This window comes from Bombina bombina, chromosome 2, assembly GCF_027579735.1.
Source record: "Bombina bombina isolate aBomBom1 chromosome 2, aBomBom1.pri, whole genome shotgun sequence".
NCBI lineage: Eukaryota > Metazoa > Chordata > Amphibia > Anura > Bombinatoridae > Bombina > Bombina bombina.
Window position 1 is genome coordinate 354,283,349 of NC_069500.1, and position 21,958 is coordinate 354,305,306.

Here is a 21,958-nt window from a genome sequence, read left to right on the forward strand (position 1 = left end):
TCACTCTGTTGCTGACCTTAGATTTAAGCTTATTGACCACGTACCCCCACTTCCTAGGGGCGGTGATAGGGACACTCGTCTCCTACAAAAAGAAGCAGAGTGGATCTTTAAATTGGACACCATAAACCCCAGAGGTTTGAATATGGGTATAGACTGGCACTGTTTTTTATGATTTTGTATGATTTTCTCTGACTGTTGATTATTTGACTGCAGCATGTGCATCAGTGTATTGTGCATCTCATCTTACTAAGTAGATGTGGTTGCACTCATCACACTTTCCTCATATATATGTGCCCTATCCTTGCTTACCCAACATATGGGGGGCTTTGGGAGTACTCTCCCTGCTGCCATTAGTGACATTTGACTAAGTAGAGTCTTGGATAAGTTATTCCGTTTACATATTGTTGCACTTACTTCTCCCTGTTTGTTAACACATCATGCTATCCTGTTAGTTAACACATCATACTATCCTTGTAGCTGGTTTTATTATGACTATCTGGCCTGCAAGAATGAGAGAACTTTGTTCATGTTGGGTTTTGTGTTAATATACTATAACACTGAATCATATACCGTATCACCTTGGTTTCTCGTGCATATGTTTTAAGCGAGATTTGACCTAACCTGTTTGTTAAGTTTTCCTGTTCCTTTAACACTGTGGGTGCTATCCTGATAGTTTAGGACACAGTATCTTGATGCGGTGGGCCTTGTCCCATTAGGGCCAATTAGAATGTAGATCCCAGGGCTGAGCGCTATGATTGCTTTTGTAATGACTGATCTGCACTTATCCTCTATGGGGGCCTTTACATAATATGGGCTGAGTCACTCAGTAATCTGAGGTATGAACTTGCCTATTGGATAATGTTTATTCTCTTGCCCCTGACCATCCACATTTAGTTACACCTTTACATATTTGTCTATACCCGAATTTCTCATATGGAAGCACAAACGCTGTGTCACAGTAGTGGCCTTCTGTTTAACATTATATTCTAGCCAGTACACGTTGGTCACAATTTTACATATATATATATGTAGGGGCTTGTCCATTAGAGCCAATTGTTACGCTGTTTGGGTTTTTCGGGGGTGGACCGTCCCAGGGCGATACGCATGCGCACTTCTAAACTGTGCGATACATGGTGTAGTTTGTAAGCATTTGCATAGGCCTGCATTTGACACTGCCGCACGGGATGACACTTCTGGGCTACAGTTATGATCCGGTATGACGATCACTGCTCTATCAATCTTTACAGTTGTTACCTTGTATTTTAACAAATAAAGGGGAGTGAAGTTAGTGTACAACCCTTGTATTAGGATTATGGATACCAGATTAATGTTAGAGTTTATTGCTACTGTATCAACATTACGTGCAATATAGGACCGCTTTAGGTACTTAAGGCAGGTATTATTGCGATGTTCTATTTGGGACATTTGTTCACCGGCCTGTAAACGGTGTTGAGTAGAATAGGTTTATACAGCCTGATGCTGAATTGTATTCTATGTTCTCCTTGTATACCATACAGTAACATTCGATATGGGGCTGGATGCACTGATTTGTATTACATTTACCAATGGCTCTTTGTATAGCTGCCCATTTATAATGATTATTTATTTTTGGGTTCTGTGATGTGACTATTGCTTGACTATTTGTAAACTGTGTTGAATAGAATGGGTTTATACAGCCTGATGCTGAATTGTATTCTATTTTCTCCTTATATACCATACAGTAACATTTGATATGGGGCTGGATGCACTGATTTACATTACATTTACCAATGGCTCTTTGTATAGCTGCCCATTTATAATGATTATTTATTTTTGGGTTCTGTGATGTGACTATTGCTTGACTATTTGTATTTACTATGAACTGTATGTTTGGTTGCTATGACAACCAGGTTTTGGCGGTTTTTGCACAAGGGGGAGGGGTCTATGTATGTTTAAATGTTTGATTCACTTGTATGTTGTTGGTCTGATGAAGGGGAGCATTCCCCGAAACGTTATCTATTAAACTATCTGTTTAAATTTAAGTCCAGAGAGTGCTGTTTTCTACTCTATTACATTTCATCTACTCACCCTGGCCCTTGGAAAATTGTTTATGAGAGTGCAACTGACTCATTTTGCCTATGTATATATATATATACAGGGAGTGCAGAATTATTAGGCAAGTTGTATTTTTGAGGATTAATTTTATTATTGAACAACAACCATGTTCTCAATGAACCCAAAAAACTCATTAATATCAAAGCTGAATATTTTTGGAAGTAGTTTTTTTTTTTTTTTAAACTTTTATTTATACCACAGGAGGGAGAAATAGGCACCAAGAAAGGAAAAACAATAACAGCATTGCAACACTACAGGAACGAATTGCAACACTACATGAAATTCAGACACTTGAAAGGGAAATGGATAGGACTGAGCTGGTTGTTAATGGTTCCAGCAGTGGGAATGGGGAGGATTCAGATGAGGAGACTCCAGGATGTAGCTGGGTCACAGTAAGAGGGCGAAGTAAGCGGAAGAGACAGGCCAGTTCTGAGCTGGTACACCCCAATAGATTTGCAAGATTAAGTGAAGATGTTGGGGATATCAGTTCAGGGGTGGCAGTGTCAGAGAGGGCTGTGTTGCCTAGTATAGTGAACAGTCCTTTAGCTGTGGAAGAGGAGCATACTATGGTGGGCAGTCCTTCAGTCATGGAAGAGGGGCATACAAGTCAGGGCCAGAGGCAGATGTTGGTGGTAGGAGACTCTATTATTAGGAAGGTTGATAGGGTAATTTGTCATCCAGACCCTTTACATAGAACAGTTTGCTGTCTTCCAGGGGCTCGTGTTAGGCATATTGTGGAGCGTATTGATAGATTGTTAGAGGGATGTGGGTCTGATCCTGCAGTCATGGTGCATATTGGTACTAATGAAGGAATCGGTGGGAGATGGAGAGTCCTAAAAAATGACTTCAGGGAGTTAGGTAGCAAGCTTAAAGCAAGGACCTCCAAAGTAATATTTTCTGAGATATTACCAGTGCCGTGTGCTAATTCAGTAAGGCAGAAGGAGTTAAGGTCTGTTAATTCATGGCTAAAGACATGGTGTAAAAATGAGGGGTTTGACTTTTTAGAACACTGGGCTGATTTTTCACTAGGGTACAATTTGTACAGTAAGGATGGATTGCACCTGAATGACATGGGTGCAGGTGTGTTGGGGGAAAGGATGGTAGCACGTTTAGAGAACCTTTTAAACTAGGCAAAGGGGGGGAGGGTCAGTTAGAACAAAATAGAACAGAGAGATCAGTCTGTGAATATGACAATCCCTTAATATCTCAAGGAAGGGATGACTTAAGAAATGTCACATTGGAAAATATAAAGGAAAGCACACCAAGTAGCAGCAGAAAGCACATGAAAATTAAATGTATGACAACAAATGCAAGAAGCATGACAGGTAAAATGGGGGAGCTGACGCTCTTAGTTGCAGAAGAGGACTCTGATGTTATCAGTATAACTGAAACTTGGTGGGATGATTCACATGACTGGGCAGTTAACTTAGAGGGGTATACATTATTTAGGAGGGACAGGAATAATAAAAGGGGTGGAGGAATCTGCATGTATATTAAACCTAACCTTAAACCTACAATAAGGGAAGATATTTATGATACAAGTGACAATGTAGAGACCCTGTGGGTTGAAATAAAGAGTGGGGGGAAAAATCCTAAAAAAATATTACTAGGAACATGCTACAAGCCTCCCAACATTAGTGACCCGGAGGAAACTCAACTACTTATCCAAATAGGTAAGGCTGCTAATAACAGTGCTGTAATTATGGGAGATTTTAACTACCCTGATATAAACTGGGCCAATGAAACTAGTAATTCAGCTAAGGGGGATAGATTTTTAAATGTTCTCAGGGATAACTTCTTGTCACAATTAATAGAGGAGCCAACTAGGAGTAAAGCTATATTGGATTTAGTGCTATCAAACAATACAGATATAATATCAAACATAGAAGTTAAAGAACATTTGGGTAACAGTGATCATAACATGGTCACATTTGAAATCTATTTTCAAATGCAGTGTTTTAAAGGCTTAACTAAGACTTTTAATTTCAAGAAAGCAAAATTCAACGATTTAAGGAAATCATTAAATAATATAAATTGGGACAATGTATTTTCTAATAAAAATACAGAGAATAAATGGATAATATTTAAAAATGTGTTAAATAAATATACATATCAACACATACCATATGGTTATAAAATTAAAAATAAAAAAACAAAGCCATTATGGCTAAATAAAAATGTGTTAAGAGAAATTAGGAAAAAACGTAGGGCATTTAAATTATTAAAAGAAAATAGTACAGACTCAGCATACAATATTTATAAGGAATGTAACAAAGCATGCAAAAAAGCAATCAAATTAGCCAAAATTGAAAATGAAAAATTAATTGCTAAGGATTCTAAGTCTAACCCTAAAAGGTTCTTTAAGTACATAAATAGCAAAAAATCTAAGAAGGATAATATAGGTACATTAAAATGTGTGGAGGGTAGCATGATAAATAATGACAGGGAGAAGGCTGAGGTACTAAACCAGTTTTTTTCTTCAGTATACACAAGAGAAGAACCATTGAATGATACTTTTGAACATAATAGAACATGCCAGTCCATACCACTAACTGGGTTTTGTTTAGAGGATATCAGGAAAAAACTGGAAAATATTAAGGTAAATAAAACTCCAGGCCCAGATGGAATACACCCAAGGGTGTTGAGGGAACTTAGCACTGTTATAGACAAACCTTTACTCTTAATTTTTCAAGACTCATTATCCTCAGGCATGGTACCCCAGGATTGGCGTAAAGCTGATGTGGTGCCACTCTTCAAAAAGGGAAGCAGGGATGATCCAGGAAGCTATAGACCAGTTAGTCTGACATCAATAGTGGGGAAGATATTTGAAGGGATTATAAGGGATTATATTGATGAGCATATTCGTGTAAACAAGATTATGAGTTCTAATCAGCATGGCTTTAGGAGAAATAGATCATGTCAAACTAATCTGATTAGATTCTACGAGGAAGTAAGTCAAAATATAGATAAAGGGGAATCAGTGGATGTGATATACTTAGATTTTGCAAAGGCATTTGATACAGTGCCACATGAGAGATTAATGCACAAAATTAAGGGACTGGGAATAGCTGAAAATTTTAGCTCATGGATAAATAACTGGATAAAAGATAGGGAGCAACGAGTAGTAGTAAATGGATCATACTCAGATTGGACAAAGGTAATCAGTGGCGTCCCCCAGGGATCAGTACTGGGCCCTGTTCTTTTTAATATTTTTATAAATGACTTGGAGCAAGGATTAAATAGCGACATCTCTATTTTTGCAGATGATACTAAGTTAAGTAAGGTCATAAGGTCAGAGCAGGACGAACTGTCTTTACAAAGGGATTTGCTAAAATTAGAACTATGGGCAAGTGAATGGAAAATGAGATTTAATACGGAAAAATGCAAGGTTCTACATTTTGGAAGTAAAAATAAGCAGGCTACGTATTTTTTAAATGGGACAAGACTTAGCCAAACACAGGAGGAAAGGGATTTGGGAGTAGTAATAGTAATAACAAGCTAAAGATGGGTGCACAATGCAGGGCAGCGGCTTCAAAGGCTAATAAGATACTAGCATGTATTAAAAGAGGTATTGATTCAAGGGAGGAAAGCATAATTCTGTCATTATATAAAGCCCTGGTAAGACCTCACCTTGAGTTTGGAGTGCAGTTCTGGGGACCAATTGCTAAAAAAGATATTGCAGAACTAGAAAAAGTTCAGAGAAGGGCCACAAAGCTAATAAGGGGATTGGAGAAATTAACCTATGAGGAGAGGCTAGCCAAACTGGGTCTGTTTTCTTTAGAAAAAAGGCGCTTGAGAGGTGACATGATTACTTTATATAAATATATTCAAGGCCCATATACAGAGATGGCAGAAGCTCTGTTTATTCCAAGAAAATTGTTTCTGACAAGAGGTCATAATTTAAGGTTGGAGGAAAGGAGATTTAATCTCCTGCAACGGAAACGTTTTTTCACTGTGAGAGCAATAAAATTGTGGAACTCATTACCAAAGGAGGTAGTGAATGCCAATACCATAGATACATTTAAAAATAGTCTGGATAAGTTTCTGTATACTAACAAAATTCATGGATATGATTGCTAGTATTAAATGGGTCACATTTTAATGGGGTTATTTAAGCTTAACTGGAGCTTTTTGTAAGTATTTTAGATTTGTATAGGTTGAACTCGATGGACTTCAGTCTTTTTTTCAACCTTATCTACTATGTTACTATGTTAGCATTGAAATGCAATACATACAAAAGAAAGTAAGTATGTCTCAGCTTATACAGGACTCTGACTTTAGCATCGTATAAAGAAAGTCCATTGAGTATGACTTAATAGTCCTGTGTCAGGGTATTATAGAAATCAAAGTTCATGCCTCCTCTCCTCTCCTTTTTCCTCATTTTCCTTTAAATATTTACAATAAACAACAATAAACAAAGAAAAAGAAATCAAAAAAGAGAAAGAAAAATTATAACAAACAAAGAAAAAATAAAGAAAGAAAGGGGGGATACACCACCAGAGTCTGTGGTATCCCCTACTTACCCGGAGCTCCCCTGGACCGCCAGCCGCCTCGTGATATACTGGAGTAAGAGGTGTATGAGGCATATTGTGTTGGAATGTACCTATCTATTGCGTGATTATGTTAGAAAAACACCACTTTCCCCTAAGGTTTTCCTTCAGGATGAAGTCGCTGCCTTTAAATGGATGTAGGACACGTTCCCTGATAGTGTCAGGCAGATGTAGCAGGTAAGGTTCCCATTTCTTTATGTACTTAGCTATCCTCTGTTCAATATTCCCCCTAACATCCGCTTGTTCTATGAGCATCTGTGTGTGTATCTTGGTAAGTAGTTTTCGAAGAGGTGGGGATGAGCTATCTGCCCAGTGTTGTAGGATCACTTGTTTTGCAGTCAAAATAGACACAGAAACAAAAGTATCATAGGGGCGGACATTGTGTTCTGGGAGTAAGAACAAGACTCTTTGTGCCGAAAGGGAGACTCGAGTTTTTGTGACTTTAGATAACCAGTAGGTTAATTTACCCCAGAACCACTGTAGCTTAGGACAGTCCCAGAATAGGTGAATCCAATCAGGATTCGCATAGTTACATTTAACACATACATCCTGTGCTCCCGGGATCCATTTGGCCCTGAGAGCTGGGGTAATGTAAGCTTGTTGCAGAATTTTGATGTGCGTCTCTCTCAGGTTTGCTGATAACGTGATGGATCTAACTTCAGTTAAACTGTTTAGAAGCCGTTCGCCGTCAATCTGTATGATTCTACATCTGGACCATTTTGATGTCAGTTTTTGAGTGGTAAGGGTGTCAAAATGCCTGAGCACTAGGCTATATGTGTTTGCCAGCTTATAAGAACCCTGTTTAGCCAGTGAGCATAATGCGGTCAGATTATTATTTTCTGTGTGTAGGAGACCATCAGCTTTTAATTGTGTGACATAGTGCCTACACTGTAAATATGCAAATCTATGTGTCTTTGGGAGCGAGTACGTGTTTTGTAAATCTTGAAAGGGATGAACCGTAAGAGTTAGGGGGTTAAATAGTTGCCCGATTCTGGTGAGACCCTTTTCCTGCCATGCCCGAAATACTTCAGTGGTGTATCCAGGTAAGAAAGAAAGGTTACCCTGAATTGGGAGGAATTTGCTAGCAGTAAATTGTATGCCCCATAACTTGCCCAGCTTGGCCCATGCTCTCAGTGGGTCTCTAAATAGTATATGATGTTGGATTTTTGGAGGTAAAGAGTTAAGCCTGGCATGTGGTAGGAAGGCTAGATGCATCGGGCATGCTATGCTAGTCTCTAGAATAGGGGTGGTAAATTGTCCATTTCCAGTCAGCCAGTCCAGTACTATTTTCGTCAGTGTCGCCCAGTTATACCATGCAATATTTGGAAGGCGTAGTCCTCCCTTCTCATACGGCATGGCCAAAGTCGTTCTATTTATTCTTTGTTTCTTACCTTGCCAGACGAATTGGCCTAAAGCAGATTGGAGTGTTTTAATGTCTTTGTGAGTTAGCAACAAGGGGAGCATTTGTAAGGGGTAGAGTATCTTGGGTAGAGCTATCATTTTAAAAAGATGTATTCTACCAGTCAGTGACAGTGGAAGTCCGCTCCATCCTTGTAATGTGTCTCTAACGTTCTGGACCATCCTGTCTATGTTTAGAGGGTATAATTTGGAGGGGTCAACGTGTATTTGTATGCCCAGGTATTTAAATGTGCCCTCTGTCACTTTGAATCCGCTGTTTAATAGCGTGTTATGTGTAGTGTTTTTCAGCCAAGTTAACTCTGATTTATCTCTGTTAATTTTGTAACCGGAGAATGATCCGAAACTGTCAATGATTTCGATAAGTTTGGGTATACCGAACTCTGGGTTGCCTACAAACAAGAGGAGATCGTCAGCATAAAGCGAGAGGTGTTGTCTGATTCCGTTTATCTCTAATCCCTCACTGTGCTGTCGGATGTAACAAGCTAGGGGCTCTATGGCCAAGTCGAAGAGGAGGGGCGACAGGGGGCATCCCTGTCGAGTTCCCCTTTGTAGAGCAAAGGAAGTAGATAGCCCTCCATTGATGATCAATGAGGCTTTAGGAGCTGCATATAGCTTTTGGATGAGGTTAAAGAAAGCACCCGTGACGCCAAACTGTGTCATGGAGGAGTACAGGTGGTCCCACTCAATTCTATCAAAAGTCTTTTCGGCGTCTAGCGCCAAAAGGCAAGCATCTGGTAAGTTAGAGTCTGTGTCTGAGTGGGTACCATACCAATAATGGGCGGACACCGCCAGGGTCTTTCTTAGATTTACCACTGAGGAGCGACCGGTAATGAAACCCGTTTGATCCGGGTGCACCAACAGGGGTAGAACCTTTGCCAGTCTGTTTGCTAGTATAGTCGTCAGTAATTTATAGTCGCTGTTAAGCAACGAAATAGGTCTGTAAGAAGGGGTGAGTGTGGGGTCTCTGTCCGGTTTGGGAATGATGCAAATGTTAGCTTCAGTAAAGCGACAGTTGGGGCGGGTATTATGTAGTAGATATTCCGTGTATAGGGATGCTAATATGGGGCTAACCTCTTTCTCCAAAATCTTATAGTACTCTGCTGGCAGCCCATCAGGGCCTGCTGCTTTGTGTAGTTTGAGTCGCTTAATCCCTTTGGAGACTTCCTGCTGGGATATTGGGGCATTTAAATTTTCTCTTTGTTCGTCTGTGAGGGTAGGGACTACAAGATCTCTCCAGAATTCACTTTTTTTCCCTATATCTATGTGTTGTTGGGAGTACAGAGTTTGGTAATACTTAACAAATTCAGTCAAGATCTCCTCAGACTGTGTTGTCAGTCCCGATTCCGTCCGAATAGCAGTAATAAATGACTTAGGGTTGTGGGCTTTGACCAAGTTGGCTAGTAATTTACCCGCCTTGTTGCCATGTCTATAAAAGTGTCCTTGTCTGTAGATAGTATGTCTACTGTCTTGTTGCTCTAAAAAGGTATCTCTAGTTTTTTTTAGATCGTAGTATGTTTGTCTCGTTATATAGGAAGGTTTAGAAAGGTAGTTGTTGTATGCCTCTGTTAATTGCGTCAAGAGGTCGCTGTCTGTCCGTCTGGAAATTTTATTAGTATGTGCTACGAAGGCAGTAATATGACCCCTCAGGACTGCTTTAGAGGTGTGCCATAGGAGGTCTAGGTTATCTAAGTGTTGGTTATTGTCTGATAGATAATGCGTCCATGCCTGTGTAAGACACTGACGAAAGCCTATATTATTATACAGGTGGGAGGGGAATCTCCAGGATTTACTTGGTTGTTTCTGCGGTACAGGTTGCAATTTTATATGTATTGGGGCATGATCCGATATCGTGACCTGACCTATCGTAGGTGAGTGAATCTGGGGCGACAGTGCAGCCGAGGTCAGGAAGAAGTCAATGCGTGACAAGGTATTATGTGACTTGGAAATGCAGGTATAGTCCCTCTGGTCTGGATTTTGTGTTCTCCATACATCAGTCAGGCCTAGTGTTTCCTTGAATGTATGTATTAGTCGAGTCTCCCTTTTATATCTGGATATGTCTTTATTGGTTGTAATCCCTAGGGAGGGGTCTCTAAACCTATCCAATGGCAGTGTTTGTGCTAAATTGAAGTCTCCTCCAATTATTAGAAGTGAAGTGTTGTGAATAGCCAATTTCGCAAGCAAGGTGGTCCAGAATGTGGGGCAATACGCATTAGGGCCATAGACATTGCACAGGATATAGGTGGCAGTTTGTATATGCATTGTTGTAATTAAGTATCTGCCTCCGCTGTCTACCTCCGTATCTGTAAAGGAGATTGGTAGCCCTTTCCTAGCCAGGATTGCCACTCCTCTCTTCCTACCCTCTGTTGGTGTGTAGAGAATTTGACCCACCCATCTAGATTTAAGTTTCTCATGTTCGTTGGCAGACAGTCTGGTTTCCTGAATCAGTGCTATATCAGATCTAAGTGTGTTGAGATGTTGAAGTATCATACTCCTCTTCGCTGGGGAGGTTATCCCACCCACATTCCAAGAGGTAACCTTATAATTTATTGCCATAGTGGTATACTTATAATGAGGAGTATGCGAGCCACCAAGCGGGGGCTCCATACTATTGTCTATAGTGAGTGATTGTGTGTATATGAGGTGGGTGTGGATAAGACTCACTGCGGATGTTAGACCTTGTAGATGCCAGCGGCTGACGGATCCGTAGGTACCCCGGGTTCAATCTAAAAGAAAGATGAACAACTGGCATTAGCAGTGCTTTATAGAGCATACATAGTGGTAATTTATCAGAGCAATACAGACTATGTCTCTTATGTCTAATTGGTTGAGCAGTGGAGCAGGAAATATTAGAACTAGGAAACAGGGTCATTCCTTCTCGTTGGTCGGTTTTGTCCCCTCTGCATAGGGCATATGGGGTCCAGCCGTTATAAACAGTATAATAAGAAGAGGGGGCACCTAAAGGGAGAATATCTCTCTTAGATATCTGGACATTATTCTGAGGGGCCAGACATGGTTTAATGGACTTAAGGGAGCAATTAGACACAAAGCCTTCATCTCCTCTAACTAGCGACAAGTCAGGTAGACTTGTAAACAGATCTGACACTGTGCGTGCCGGGTGCCACCCAATAGTGATTAGGCTATGCAGGGCCACATATGCGTTGTATTCTATTATAAGCATGTAGTCCATAGGGGACCATGCATCTGTGAGGATATTAAAGGCTGGGGGTATAGGAGGTGACTGTAGTGTAGGCAAAACATAACATAAGGTAAACATAATAACAGGACACAATAATATAGTGTAAACAGTTGTGGCAAACAGTGCAATAACAGTAAAAACCGTAATAACTTTAGAAATATAAATTTTCCAGTCCATTCCACTTTCCACCTGTGTGGTGGGAGCGGTGGGGGTCATAACCTCTTGTAAAGCAGTTGCCAAAATATGGCTCCAGGTACATGTGCACTTCCATGGTGCTCCTTCTGTTCTGGAGATTATCCAAGAATCTCTCCTTCCATGGGAGAGCAATTGTGTTGTTAGATTGTCTATAGTAAGACAGAGGAAGGTTGGGAAATGGTTGTGCTTGGTCAGCGAACATCCCCCTGTTCCTCTGCATCCAAGTACGCTTGTAGGTCTTTAGGTGTGCGGAAGAACTTGGGTCCGGTCGGCGTCTGCAGCCTCAATTTGGCAGGGTACAGCAGGGAGGCCTGTCTCCCCTCCTTATAGAGGCGAGAGCAAAGAGGAGCAAAGTCCTTACGTAGCTTGGTTACTTCTGTAGAAAAGTCCTGAAAGATCAAGAGTTTTTTGCCTTCAAACATCAAGTCTCCCTTGTGGGCCCGGTAGGCTCGTAGGAGCGCAAGTTTCTCCTGATAATTGAGGCACTTAAAGATTGTTTGACGGGGTCTGGAGTTAGAGGTTTCTAGGCCATTATCTGGGCCTATTCGGTGCGCTCTTTCTATATCAAAAGGAAGGTGGTCTGGATTTATCCTGAGCATTTTAGGGAGAGTCATTGCTGTAAATTCTAGGAGGTCTTTGCCTTTTACAGATTCGGGGAGTCCCACTATTCTGAGGTTGTTTCTCCGACTGCGATTCTCTAAGTCCTCCACTTTTTCTTGCAAGGCTTGGTTTTGGCGTAAGAGTTGTCGTACAGATGTGGTGGTAGATTCTTGTCTGTCCTCCACATCAGAAATACGCTGCTCTGCCTGTGTTAGTCTCGTAGAAAATTGGCGAACCTCGCTGGTAAGGGTGTCCACACCCGCCTGGAGCGACTCCATTTTTGGCAAGAAAAAGGATTTAAGCTCTTGCAGCAAGCCCGTGGGATCTATGATAGAAGTATCTGAGGCTCTGGGTGGGGTCGAGGGGACTGCATGTATTTCAGCTGTGGCCTTTCTTTTGTCTAGCTGCTTGTTTCTGGAGGACATTTTCCCAACCAATGAATTGGGGATGGAAGGAAAATACTGATCCAACTTCATGCAAAGGCTCTGTAATGAATGCTGTGTAATAGCAAGGAAAGTCAGATGTAATGCTGTTCAGTGACCACTAGATGGTGCTGTAGGACTATGTTCACACAGTAGTCAGCTATTTTGCAGCTAAGTAATGGTTCCTATCAAAGTTCCAGGTCTTTCTTTATTATTCTGCACGTTGTGGGAGCCACAAAAGTTTTCAAATGTAACAGGTCCCCCAGGTATTAAAATACAGTAATTAGGCTGTGGTATTGACAGTTCAGCATATGAAAGGAAATCTCCCTGCAGATGTGTAAGTTCAGCAGGTCAAAAACCATGAACCGGGGCTTAAAAATTAAACAATAACTGTCCCAGAAGAAGTTCCAGTGTCTGTCTGGGGTATATTAAAGGCAGTGGTGTCCCAGATGTTAATGGGCAGAGTAGGCGTAGCTTTTTCACCCCAGGTTCTCCCAGGAATCACCCTCAACAATCTTACCGGCCTTTTGCTGTGTCTGGCTCGGTCTGTGGATCTCGAGGGCACAAGCTATCCCTCTGCTGGCTCCAGCTACAGAAGCGGTTTTCCTTGTGGCTCCTTCAGAGCCCGGTAGCAGCGTCGGTGCGAGGGGGCTTTTTCAAGATGGTGCCCGCAGATAGAAAGGCTCTGCGCAGCGTTGTGTCTTATTTCGGTCCTTCCCTGGGCAAGGGCGATCTCCGGCCCTTCACGGTACTCGGTCGGCTGGGGGGGGGTTAGATGCCCAGCAAGACTTGATCGTGGGAAAACGGCTGGCAGCGAGCAATATAGGTTTTATACCGTCTGGGTTGTCTTGGAAGTAGTTTTTAGTTTGTTTGTAGTTTTAGCTATTTTAGGGGGATATCTGTGTGTGCAAGTGACTATTACTGTGCATAATTATTAGGTAACTTAACAAAAAACAAATATATACCCATTTCAATTATTTATTTTTACCAGTGAAACCAATATAACATCTCAACATTCACAAATATACTTTTCTGACATTCAAAAACAAAACAAAAACAAATCAGTGACCAATATAGCCACCTTTCTTTGCAAGGAGACTCAAAAGCCTGCCATCCATGGATTCTGTCAGTGTTTTGATCTGTTCACCATCAACATTGCGTGCAGCAGCAACCACAGCCTCCCAGACAGTGTTCAGAGAGGTGTACTGTTTTCCCTCCTTGTAAATCTCACATTTGATGATGGACCACAGGTTCTCAATGGGGTTCAGATCAGGTGAACAAGGAGGCCATGTCATTAGATTTTCTTCTTTTATACCCTTTCTTGCCAGCCACGCTGTGGAGTACTTGGACGCGTGTGATGGAGCATTGTCCTGCATGAAAATCATGTTTTTCTTGAAGGATGCAGACTTCTTCCTGTACCACTGCTTGAAGAAGGTGTCTTCCAGAAACTGGCAGTAGGACTGGGAGTTGAGCTTGACTCCATCCTCAACCCGAAAAGGCCCCACAAGCTCATCTTTGATGATACCAGCCCAAACCAGTACTCCACCTCCACCTTGCTGGCATCTGAGTCGGACTGGAGCTCTCTGCTCTTTACCAATCCAGCTACGGGCCCATCCATCTGGCCCATCAAGACTCACTCTCATTTCATCAGTCCATAAAACCTTAGAAAAATCAGTCTTGAGATATTTCTTGGCCCAGTCTTGACGTTTCAGCTTGTGTGTCTTGTTCAGTGGTGGTCGTCTTTCAGCCTTTCTTACCTTGGCCATGTCTCTGAGTATTGCACACCTTGTGCTTTTGGGCACTCCAGTGATGTTGCAGCTCTGAAATATGGCCAAACTGGTGGCAAGTGGCATCTTGGCAGCTGCACGCTTGACTTTTCTCAATTCATGGGCAGTTATTTTGCGCCTTGGTTTTTCCACACGCTTCTTGCGACCCTGTTGACTATTTTGAATGAAACGCTTGATTGTTCAATGATCACGCTTCAGAAGCTTTGCAATTTTAAGAGTGCTGCATCCCTCTGCAAGATATCTCACTATTTTTGACTTTTCTGAGCCTGTCAAGTCCTTCTTTTGACCCATTTTGCCAAAGGAAAGGAAGTTGCCTAATAATTATGCACACCTGATATAGGGTGTTGATGTCATTAGACCACACCCCTTCTCATTACAGAGATGCACATCACCTAATATGCTTAATTGGTAGTAGGCTTTCGAACCTATACAGCTTGGAGTAAGACAACATGCATAAAGAGGATGATGTGGTCAAAATACTCATTTGCCTAATAATTCTGCACTCCCTGTATATATATATATATATATATATATATATATATATATATATATATACATATGTGTGTGTACATATGTATTAATATATTTAAATGTGTGTATATGTATTTACACATAAATACATATGTACACATATATAGACATATATATGTGCATTGTAGCCCTTTGTAGTAAAGTAGATGAAAACCTGAAAAAACATATTTATGAAATAATAATTGTTAATAATGGTTTTAACTATGAATTTACTTTTTATATATTACATTCCAGTGTTCTGCACATAGCAGAATATGTTCTAATTATTTCTAAATAGATATTGCTATATGTAATCGTGTGTGTGTATATATATATATATATGTATAGATATATATAATATATGTATAGCTATATATATATATATATATATATATATATATATATATATATATATATATATATATATATTGTGCCCAAATACCTTCAGAGATATGAAGAAATATGTATTTATGAATAAATAGAACATATTATTATAGGTGAAGCACATTGGAATGTGAAATATTCATATTTTCATGTAGGGTTAGTTCACTTGACTTGGGTTTGTGAGTCAGTAGGGTGTTAGGTTTTCCCCCCACTTTTTTTGCTCCATTGACTTTTATGGAGGAATAGGTTATCGTGTAGGCAATATTCTAAGCTCGGCTTTTTCCGCGCATCGGGTTAGCGCATGAGCGAAAACAGTTTACTTTCAACTTGTAATACAAGCGCAACCCGACACGTGCAAAAAGCTTACTTCTAGAGCAGTTAACGCTCAAGTGGGAGCATTAAATAATGCTCCACTTGTAATCTGGCCCTTTATAAGATACCATCTCCTGATCTAATTATTAATATACAGGGGTCTGACAACATTTGTCATTCCTACTTGGGACTTATTCTGTTAGAGAGTGTTATGCATTGAGGGTGATATATTTATTTAAACATACGTCCTCTTTGCTTCTATAAGTTGAGAGTTGTGATACATCTCAAATGATCTATAGCTAATTGTGTTCCAAGACCATATTTATTTTTGCTTCCTACGAATAAAAAGTTATGCTCAACATAAGTTCTAGGATCCCTGTGTGGTCCCTTTCTTGTCACAGAAGGAAAAATTGTCATTGTGAAATATTTGGTTTATTATTGTGTTACTGATTTATTATCATATTTCTAGTATATAATGTTTTAAAAGTCGGGTTTCTTTTAAATTAACTTACCATTGTTCTTAGTGACAGTCCTGTTTTGTGAATATTTCCACATACACTTGATATCGACAAGATGAGAACTTTATACTTGCTAACTACAGTGTGATTTACTATACTGTTGACTAAGTTACTCTAATTTTATTGGGTTTGGAAACCTTAATAAAAACTATATTTAAAAAAAAAAATGTGTGACAAGTAGGGTGTTACAACATGCCATAAAGGAATAAAGGGAAGCTTATAAAGGCTACCTCTAGATAGGGGGCGCTAAGAGGATAAGTGATGATAAATAGCTGATAATTAGTAAATATACAGTATATGCACACACACTAAACCAAGAGGATATAGAACACACAAATAAATGTATATATCTCTCTCTATGAGTATATGACACAGCCTAAAAAGATAATTATAATAAAATGGTAATGATGTTATATACTAATACCATATAATAGACATACAAATATCTGTATACAAAAATGTCCATTTTAACCAGGGTCAGTGGGTGAAGCTGTAGCTTGATGATGGTTAAAGGATAAAGAAAGGTGAAATGCTGCACTCTCCTCACATACAGTGGGGGAAAAAAGTATTTAGTCAGCCACCAATTGTGCAAGTTCTCCCACTTAAGAAGATGAGAGAGGCCTGTAATTTTCATCAAAGGTATACCTCAACTATTAGAGACAAAATGTGGAAACAAATCCAGACAATCACATTGTCTGATTTGGAAAGAATTTATTTGCAAATTATGGTGGAAAATAAGTATTTGGTCACCTACAAACAAGCAAGATTTCTGGCCTCTCGCAGACCTGTATCTTCTTCTTTAAGAGGCTCCTCTGTCCTCCACTCATTACCTGTATTAATGGCACCTGTTTGAACTTGTTATCAGTATAAAAGACACCTGTCCACAACCTCAAACAGTCACACTCCAAACTCCACTATGGTAGACCTGCACCAGGCTGGGAAGACTGAATCTGCAATAGGCAAGCAGCTTGGTGTGAAGAAATCAACAGTGGGAGCAATAATTAGAAAATGGAAGACATACAAGACCACTGATAATCTCCCTCGATCTGGGGCTCCACGCAAGATCTCACCCTGTGGGGTCAAAATGATCACAAGAATGGTGAGCAAACATCCCAGAACCACACGGGGGGACCTAGTGAAGGAGAGCTGGACCAACGTAACAAAGGCTACCATCAGTAACACACTACGCTGCCAGGGACTCAGATCCTGCAGTGCCAGACGTGTCCCCCTGCTTAAGCCAGTAAATGTCCGGGCCCGTCTGAAGTATGCTAGAGAGAATTTGGATGATCCACAAGTGGATTGGGAGAATGTCATATGGTCAGATGAAACCAACGTAGAACTGTTTGGTAGAAACACAACTTGTCATGTTTGGAGGAGAGAGAACACCATACCTACTGTGAAGCATGGGGGTGGCCACATCATGCTTTGGGGCTGTTTCTCTGAAAAGGGAACAGGACGACTGATCCGTGTACATGAAAGAATGAATGGGGCCATGTATCGGGAGATTTTGAGTGCAAATCTCCTTCCATCAGCAAGGGCATTGAAGATGAAATGTGGCTGGGTCTTTCAGCATGACAATGATCCCAAACACAATAACAAAAATCAATAGTAGTTTGGGAGCGCTAGAAGCTAAATGAGAAAGTCTGGAGACTGAAGGACAATTTAGCAAAAATATATTTATTAAAACAATATAAAACAAGTATATAGCTTTTAGAATAGATTGTGGGACGTCTCCCTTTGTAATTTAAGAACAAGTAAAATTTACTGCATAAAAAGAGCACTTTGGTATATTTCTCTAAAAGATTCCACCTAGGTTTTTTCTTTAAATCATTTATCTTTGATTTCCACCTTAATTCTGATTCTGAGTGGCCGCAAGAGATTTCTCAGATATTTTATCGGTTTCAACTTTTATACTGTTACTTTGTATCAGAAGGAAGCAATTTACATATCATAGTCCAATATATTGTTGTTATATACAGTTTAGGTTGTTAACTTTTTGTAGCAATGTCTTTTGGTATGTAATATATATACAAAGTTGGCTGTACTCAGTAAAAATTGATATTTTTTGGTAGGGCTTACCGGCTCTTCTGACACATCTGTGTCTGATGGTATCTCGGTCTCTCTTACCGGTTTTTTTCCTTTTGTGTCTCTCCTCCTTGTATGATGTAGGTATCTCCGATGTCGAGAATGAAAACCTAGACCACGCTCCTGCGTGTATGGGTTTTTTCTCTATCGGTTTGAAGCGACTTTGGCCCCTAGATCAGGATCTCGTTTTCCCGGGCAGCTTCTTGATATAGGTGCACGCCCCAGCGTGTAGATATAATCTTGGACTTGAAATACAAACGGCCGTTTGTTTTTTTGAACTTTCTTTTCCCTCTGTTCCTTTCAATAGGGGATAGGTAAAGTTGTTTGTCCAATAATTAGAAAGCAGGTAACAGCAGGTAACGTCTACGCGTTTCGCCAGCAGGCTTTGTCCAGACTTTCTCATTTAGCTTCTAGCGCTCCCAAACTACTATTGATTTTTGTTATTGTGTATTAATTTACGGTAATTATAGGGAAAATTACCTGTGAGGGAGCTTTGAGAAAAAATACCTGGCGCTGCTCTTTATATACTTATATCTAAATGATCCCAAACACACCACCCGGGCAACGGAGTGGCTTCGTAAGAAGCATTTCAAGGTCCTGGAGTGGCCTAGCCAGTCTCCAGATCTCAACCCCATGGAGGGAGTTGAAAGTCTGTGTTGCCCAGCGACAGCCCCAAAACATCACTGCTCTAGAGGAGATCTGCATGCAGGAATGGGCCAACATACCAGCAACAGTGTGTGACAACCTTGTGAAGACTTACAGAAAACGTTTGACCTCTGTCATTGCCAGCAAAGGATATATAACAAAGTATTGAGATGAACTTTTGATATTGACCAAATACTTATTTTCCACCATAATTTGCAAATAAATTATTTCCAAATCAGACAATGTGATTGTCTGGATTTGTTTCCACATTTTGTCTCTCATAGTTGAGGTATACCTATGATGAAAATTACAGGCCTCTCTCATCTTCTTAAGTGGGAGAACTTGCACAATTGGTTGCTGACTAAATACTTTTTTCCCCACTGTATAGATGTCATGAAATCTAAGAGAAATGGAGATAACAAGAGAGGCGCCTGTGTGTACCAATAATGTAGTCAAGTAAACACATTCAATAAATCCTATTTAGGGTACTCACATTTGTGAGGAGCACTCAGACAGTGCTATTAGGCGCAGGCTGGATATTTGGTAGCAACCCAGCTCACTGATCTGCCTGGATACAGGAACAAGATGGCATCAAATCTGGAGGAGATAAGACAGACAGGGCGCCTGTGTGTACCAATAGAGCACCAGAAGATATCAATATAAACTCTCATTCAGGATACTCACATTTGTGAAGAGTGCTCAGACAGTGCTATTAGACATGGGCTGGATATTTGGCAGCAACCCAACTTACTGGTCCAACTGAAAGCAGGAACAATTGAGCCTAGGGATCCCAAGGCACATAAATCCCAATGTATAGAGAATACAGTGGGAAAGAGCAAAGCTATTGCAGTGTGTGCAGCCAGTGGCTCCCTAAGGAAGTGGTAGGTATGCAGGAAAAGCACGGTTCCAATGTTTGTTAAAATTGTTAAAAAAATAATTTATTAAAAAATCAAAAATATATAAAAACAATGGAAACAAAAGGTAGGGAAATGCTAGCTACCCTCCATTAACAAATACAACGCGTTTCTCAGTGCTTCACAACGCTGTTTCATCAGGCATACAAACTAAGCTATAAAAGTAAATTTATGCTTACCTGATAAATTGATTTCTTCTATGGTAAGACGAGTCTACAGATTCATCCTTTACTTGTGGGATATTATCCTCCTGCTAACAGGAAGTGGCAAACAGCACCACAGCAGAGCTGTCTAAATAGCTCCTCCCTTAGCTCCACCCCCAGTCATTTGACCGAAGGTACAGGAAGAAAATGGAGAAACTACAAGGTGCAGAGGTGACTGAAGTTTAAATCAAAAATATAATCTGTCTTTAAATGACAGGGCGGGCCGTGGACTCGTCTTACCATAGAAGAAATCAATTTATCAGGTAAGCATAAATTTACTTTTCTTCTATAAAGGTAAGACTAGTCCATGGATTCATCCTTTACTTGTGGGATACAATACCAAAGCTACAGGACACGGATGAATGGGAAAGACAAGACAGATGGTTAAACAGAAGGCACCACTGCTTAAGGAAATTTTCTCCCAAAAATAGCCTCAGAAGAAGCAATGGTATCAAATTTGTAAAATTTGGAAAAGGTATGAAGCGAAGACCAAGTCGCAGCCTTACAAATCTGTTCAACAGAAGCATCATTTTTAAAAGCCCATGTGGAAGCCACCGCTCTATTGGAGTGAGCTGTAATTCTTTCAGGAGGCTGCTGTCCAGCAGTCTCGTATGCCAAACGGATGATGCTTTTCAGCCAAAAGGCAAGAGAGGTAGCCGTAGCTTTTTGACCTCTACGTTTTCCAGAATAGACAACAAACAAAGAAGATGTTTGCCGGAAATCTTTGGTTGCTTGCAAGTAAAACTTTAAAGCACGAACCACGTCCAAGTTGTGCAATAGATGCTCCTTCTTAGAGGAAGGATTAGGACACAGAGAAGGAACAACAATTTCCTGATTAATATTCTTATTAGAAACAACCTTAGGAAGGAATCCAGGTTTGATACGCAAAACCACCTTATCAACATGGAAAACAAGATAAGGCGAGTCGCATTGCAATGCAGATAGTTCAGAAACTCTTCGAGCCGAAGAGATAGCAACTAAAAACAGAACTTTCCAAGATAGAAGCTTAATATCTATGGAATGCATAGGTTCAAACGGAACCCCTTGAAGAACCTTAAGAACTAAATTCAATTTCCATGGCGGAGCAACAGGTTTAAACACAGGCTTGATTCTAACTATAGCCTGACAGAACGACTGAACGTCTGGAACATCTGCCAGATGTTTGTGCAGTAGAATTGATAAAGCAGATATCTGATAGCCCCTTCTCCAATCCTTCTTGGAGAAAGGACAAAATCCTAGGAATCCTGATCTTACTCCATGAGTAGCCTTTGGATTCGCACCAATAAAGATATTTACGCTATATCTTATGATAAATTTTCCTGGTGACAGGCTTTCGAGCCTGAATCAAGGTATCTATGACCGACTCAGAGAACCCCCACTTGGATAAGATCAAGCGTTCAATCTCCAAGCAGTCAGTCGCAGAGAAACTAGATTTGGATGCTGGAACGGACCTTGAATCAGAAGGTCCTGTCTTAGTGGCAGAGTCTATGGTGGAAGAGATGACATGTTACCAAGGTCTGCATACCAAGTCCTGCGTGGCCACGCAGTGTGGTATGTTGAAGATTACAATTCAAAAAACAAGTATTTGTGAACTTCATATAAGGATTAGCCCTAAAATTGAGAGCTTGTTGCTCTTTTTTGAACTAATCAGAAAACAACTTCTATGTATCCTGATTAGACAACATGAGGCATTTGATATATGATGAATTTTGGTATTAACTACAGACTTTGGTGTTAATAGTGATAAAGATTTATAAATAAGAAATATAGCATATGCTCAATATATATTTATATAAGAGCCACAGATGGAGTAGAAATACTGACACGGTCCTAATCAGTAATAGTAGCAACTGGTAAGAAACAGATTGATCTCCTTTTACTTCACGCATTCACACACATCCTAAAATATATACAAGTTCAGACATTCCGCAGACACACAATGTTTGTTTGTAACTGATATGGCAGATAACAAGAGTTGCCCAATAATGCGGACTGGTGATAGCAAACAGGCAGGTAAGAAGCTTAAAGGCTTTAGTTTTGTTCGAGTACGTTACCCCCTTGAGGACCGAGAGTGATCCGTTACCGCACTGGGAGATCCGTGTCCGGGACTGGCAGCGTGTGTGA